We start from the raw sequence: 6,108 nt of genomic DNA on the forward strand, positions 1-6,108 counted from the left end.
AATTAACGAAGCAGTTTCAACCTTCGCAATGAAAATTAAAAGCTAAGAACACATGTGTTCATACGAACCAGCGGAGCGTGTCTCTCTCCCACACAAGCATTTATTCAACAAAAACAAAAACAAGAAACATACCGACGCTCCAAGCAAAGCACATAAGATGTGATGGAATAAAAATATAGTTTCAGGGGAGGAACCTGATAATGTTGTCGATGAAGAAGGGGATGCCTTGGGCATCCCCAAGCTTAGACGCTTGAGTCTTCTTAGAATATGCAGGGGTGAACCACCGGGGCATCCCCAAGCTTAGAGCTTTCACTCTCCTTGATCATGTTGCATCATACTCCTCTCTTGATCCTTGAAAACTTCCTCCACACCAAACTCGAAACAACTCATTAGAGGGTTAGTGCACAATAAAAATTAACATGTTCAGAGGTGACACAATCATTCTTAACACTTCTGGACATTGCTCAAAGCTACTGGAAGGTAATGGAACAAAGAAATCCACCCAACACAGCGAAAGAAGCAATGCGAAATAAAAGGCAGAATCTGTCAAAACAGAACAGTCCGTAAAGACGAATTTTAAAATGGCACCAGACTTGCTCAGATGAAAATGCCCAAATTGAATGAAAGTTGCGTACATATCTGAGGATCACTCACGTAAATTGGCATAATTTTCTGAGTTACCTACAGAGAATTAGGCCCAGATTCGTGACAGCAAGAAAACAGTTTCTGCGCAGTAATCCAAATCTAGTATTGACTTTACTATCAAAGAATTTACTTGGCACAACAAAACACAAAACTAAGATAAGGAGAGGTTGCTACAGTAGTAAACAACTTCCAAGACACAAATATAAAACAAAGTACTGTAGCAAAATAACACATGGGTTATCTCCCAAGAAGTTCTTTCTTTATAGCCATTAAGATGGGCTCAGCAGTTTTGGTGATGCACTCGCAAGAAATAATATTTGAAGCAAAAGAGAGCATCAAGAGGCAAATTCAAAACACATTTAAGTCTAACATGCTTCCTATGCATAGGAATCTTGTAAATAAACAAGTTCATGAAAAGCAAAGTAACAAGCATAGGAAGATAAAACAAGTATAGCTTCAAAAAATTTAGCACATAGAGAGGTGTTTTAGTAACATGAAAATTTCTACAACCATATTTTCCTCTCTCATAATAACTTTCAGTAGTAACATGAGCAAACTCAACAATATAACTATCACATAAAGCATTCTTATCATGAGTCTCATGCATAAAATTATTACTCTCCACATAGGCATAATCAATTTTATTAGTTGTAGTGGGAGCAAATTCAACAAAGTAGCTATCATTATTATTCTCATCATCAAATATAGGAGGCATATTGTAATCATAATCAAATTTATCCTCCATAATAGGTGGCACCAAAAGACCACTATCATTATAATCATCATAAATAGGAGGCAAGGTATCATCAAAGAAAATTTTCTCCTCAATGCTTGGGGGACTAAAAAGATCATGAAAACCAGCTTCCCCAAGCTTAGAACTTTCTATATTATTATCAACAATGGTGTTCAAAGCGTTCATACTAATATTACTACCAGCATGCAAATAAGATTCCATAGGTTTTTTAATTTTCGCATCAAACAATCCATGTTTTAAATGAGGAAATAGAATAAGAAGATCATTCTTGTCCATTATGCCAAACTAGTGTAAACAAGAAACAAAAAGATGCAATTGCAGGATCTAAAGGAAATAGCTTCGAGTACTTACAGCGCCGGGAAATAGCTTAGTAGCCGAGGTCCGGAGTGTGAGTACCTTTTACCTTTCCTCCCCGGCAACGGCGCCAGAAAATAGCTTGATGTCTACGTTCCCCCTCCTTTCCTGTAGACAGTGTTGGGCCTCCAAGAGCAGAAGTTTGTAGAACAGCAGCAAGTTTTCCCTTAAGTGGATCACCCAAGGTTTATCGAACTCAGGGAGGAAGAGGTCAAAGATATCCCTCTCATGCAACCCTGCAACCACAAAGCAAGAAGTCTCTTGTGTCCCCAACACACCTAATAGGTGCACTAGTTCGACGAAGAGATAGTGAAATACAGGTGGTATGAATATATATGAGCAGTAGCAACGGTGCCAGAAAATAGCTTGCTGGCGTGTAGTTGATGGTGGTAGTATTGCAGCAGTAGTAACGCAGTAAAACAGTAAACAAGCAGCGATAGCAGTATTTAGGAACAAGGCCTAGGGATTACACTTTCACTAGTGGACACTCTCAACATTGATCACATAACAGAATAGATAAATGCATACTCTACACTCTTGTTGGATGATGAACACATTGCGTAGGATTACACGAACCCTCAATGCCGGAGTTAACAAGCTCCACAATAATGCTCATATTTTAGTAACCTTTAGTGTAAGATAGATCAACAGATTAAACCAAGTACTAACATAGCATGCACACTGTCACCTTCATGCATATGTAGGAGGAATAGATCACATCAATATTATCATAGCAATAGTTAACTTCGCAATCTACAAGAGATCATGATCATAGCATAAACCAAGTACTAACACGGTGCACACACTGTCACCTTTACACACGTGCAGGAGGAATAAAACTACTTTAATAACATTGCTAGAGTAGCACATAGATAAATTGTGATACAAAACTCATATGAATCTCAATCATGTAAAGCAGCTCATGAGATTATTGTATTGAGGTACATGGGAGAGAGATGAACCACATAGCTACAGCGAAGCCCTCAGCCTCGGTGGAGAACTACTCCCTCCTCATGGGAGCAGCAGCGGTGATGAAGATGGCGATGGAGATGGCAGCGGTGTCGATGGAGAAGCCTTCCGGGGGCACTTCCCCGCTCCGGCAGCGTGCCGGAACAGAGACTCCTGTCCCCCAGATCTTGGCCTCGCGATGGCGGCGGCTCTGGAAGGTTTCTGTGGGTTTCGTCGAACGGTGTCGATGTTTTAGGTCACGACGGCTTAAATAGGCGAAGAATCGGAGTCGGAGGGGCCACGGGCTGCCCAAACCATAGGGGGGCGCACCCCCCCTTGGGCCGCGCCGGGGTGTGGTTTGGTGGCCCTGTGCCCCCCTCTGGTCCTTCTCGTGTGTTCTGGATGGTTCCGGGAAAAATAGGAACCTGGGCGTTGATTTCGTCCGATTCCGAGAATATTTCGTTACTAGGATTTCTGAAACCAAAAACAGCAGAAAACAGCAACTGGCCTCTCGGCATCTCGTCAATAGGTTAGTTCCGGAAAACGCATAAAAATGATATAAAGTGTGAACAAAACATGTTGGTATTGTCATAAAACAAGCATGGAACATCGGAAATTATAGATACGTTGGAGACGTATCACCCAACTTCTTTGGAACTTTGCCATTGAAAGAGTAATTAGCAAGCATAGTGGAAATTTCCTCATTGGGTATTTTCCTTTTGTTAGTAACAATATCTTTCATATACTTTGAATAAGGAGGCAATTTAATAGCATCAGTCAAAGGGATTTGCAAGAATAAAGGTTTCATCCAATCGCAAAATTTATTATAGTGTTCTTCTTCCTTTGATTTTAGTTTCTTAGCAGGAAAAGGCATTTGCTTTTGGACCCAAGGTTCTCTTTCATTACCATGTTTCTCAGCAATAAAATCTTCTTTAGTGTACTTTTTATTTTTAGCATGCTTTTCAGGTTCTTCTTCAACATCTTCTTTATCAGAAGCATCATTCTTATCATTATCTTTATCATGTTCATTACCACTTTAAGTTTCAGCATCAGAAATAGAAATGCTATTAGGATCATTAACAGGTTCAGAGGATTCTACAACATTCTTATGTTTCTTTTTCTTTTTCTTAGATGGAGCACTAGTTTTAGTTTGTTGAGAATCTTGTTCAACTCTTTTGGGATGTCCCTCAGGATATAAAGGATCCTGAGTAGAAACACCACCTCTAGTTGTTACTTCATAAGCATGTTTTTCTTTAGAATTATTTCCCAACAAGTCATTTTGCACTTTAGTGAGTTGATCAATTTGAGTTTGAACCATATGAAAATGTTTAACAAGCATCTTAACATCATTGGAGGTTCTCTCTACAATATCATGCAATTCACTAATAGCTCGAGAATTTTCCATTAAATGATTCTCTACTCTCATATTAAAATTTTCTTGCTTAACAATATAATTATCAAACTCATCTAAGCATTGTGCAGGAGGTTTCGAATACGGAATATCTTCCCTAGTAAAGCGTTGAAGGGAGTTTACCTCAATCATGGATGAAGGGGGAATTATCTCACATATATCTTCTATGGGAGGAATATTCTTCACATCTTCAGATTTAATACTGATACGTCCAAAACGTATCTACTTTCCCGAACACTTTTGCTATTGTTTTGCCTCTAATTTGTGTATTTTGGATGCAACTAACACGGACTAACGCTGTTTTCAGCAGAACTGTTCTGGTGTCTCGTTTTTGTGCAGAAATCCAACTTTCGGGAAAATCCTCGGAATTTATGCAGAAGGCCCTATTTTCCCAGAAAACTGACGGAGCCAGAAGGACAAGTCAGGTGGAGGCCTGAGGGCCCCACACCATAGGGCGGCGCGGCCCAGGGGGGCCGCGCGGCCATGTGGTGTGGCCCCCTCGGCCGGCCTCCGACGCCCTCCTTCGGACTATTTATCGGCCTCGACCTAAAAACGCAAAAAGAGAAGTGGAAGTCGCCAGAAACCCTCCAGAACGCCGCCACATCGCGAAACTCCGTCGCAGGAGCCAGAAGTCTCCATTCTGGCACTCCGCCGGGACGGGGAATTGGAGGAGATCATCGCCGCCATCACCGCCAACACCTCTACATCAACCAGCCATGTTTCCCCCATCCATGTGTGAGTAATTCCCCCGCCGTAGGCCGAAGGGGATGATAGGGATTGTATGAGATTGGTCATGTAATAGCATAAGATTGTTAGGGCATAGTGCCTAGTGTCCGTAATTGGTACTTTGATGATATTGTTGCAACTTGTTATGCTTAATGCTTGTCACTAGGGCCCGAGTGCCATGATCTCAGATCTGAACATGTTATTGTTTCATCAAGATATTCATTGTTTATGGTCTTACCTATGAGTTGTATACACATGTCGCTGTCCGGAACCAATGGCCCCGAAGTGACAGAAATCGGGACAACCGGAGGGAATGGTAGTGATGTGAGGATCACATGTGTTCACGGAGTGTTAATGCTTTGCTTCGGTGCTCTATTAAAAGGAGTACCTTAATATCCAGTAGATTCCCTTGAGGCCCGGCTGCCACCGGCTGGTAGGACAAAAGATGTTGTGCAAGTTTCTCATTGCGAGCACGTACGACTATATATGGAACACATGCCTATTGATTGCTTTGTACTTGGACACCGTTTTATTATTATCTGCATATGCCCTGCTATGATTGTTACATGAGTTTCTCTCATCCATGCAACGCCCGTCATCCGTCCCCGTGCCTACAGTATTTTAATCATGATGTTTACTAAAATCACTACTGCTGTCTTTGTTACTCTGCTGCTGTTATTTCACTACTGCTACTGCTATAAAACTGTTACTACTGATAAACCCTTGCGAGCAAGTCTGTTTCCAGGTGCAGCTGAATTGACAACTCCGCTGTTAAGGCTTTCAAGTGTTCTTTGTCTCCCCTTGTGTCGAATCAATAAATTGGGTTTTACTTCCCTCGAAGACTGTTGCGATCCCCTATACTTGTGGGTCATCAAGACTATTTTCTGGCGCCGCTGCCGGGGAGCATAGCTTTATTTGGAAGTTCACTTGGATTAATATTGTTCGCTGCAAATTCTCCATCATGGGTAAACCTAGCGATACTAAGATCGCCATATTACCATCCACTACAAGAAAAGGTACAATTCTGAATACCTCTGCTGCTCTTGATTCACCATCTGTGATTGATAAACTTGTTTCACCGCCGCATGCTTCACATGCGGGTACTTCTGCTGAATCCGAAAACTCTCATAATATTGATAATATTTCTGCTGTGCTTGATGATAGTGGTTCATTGGGATCTTTTCTAGATGCTACGATTGCTAGGTCTAGACAAATTGAAAATACTGAAACTCCTAATGCTACTACACCTGTTAATTCACCTGAACTTGAT

Source organism: Lolium perenne, chromosome 3, assembly GCF_019359855.2.
Source record: "Lolium perenne isolate Kyuss_39 chromosome 3, Kyuss_2.0, whole genome shotgun sequence".
NCBI classification, from domain to species: Eukaryota; Viridiplantae; Streptophyta; class Magnoliopsida; order Poales; family Poaceae; genus Lolium; species Lolium perenne.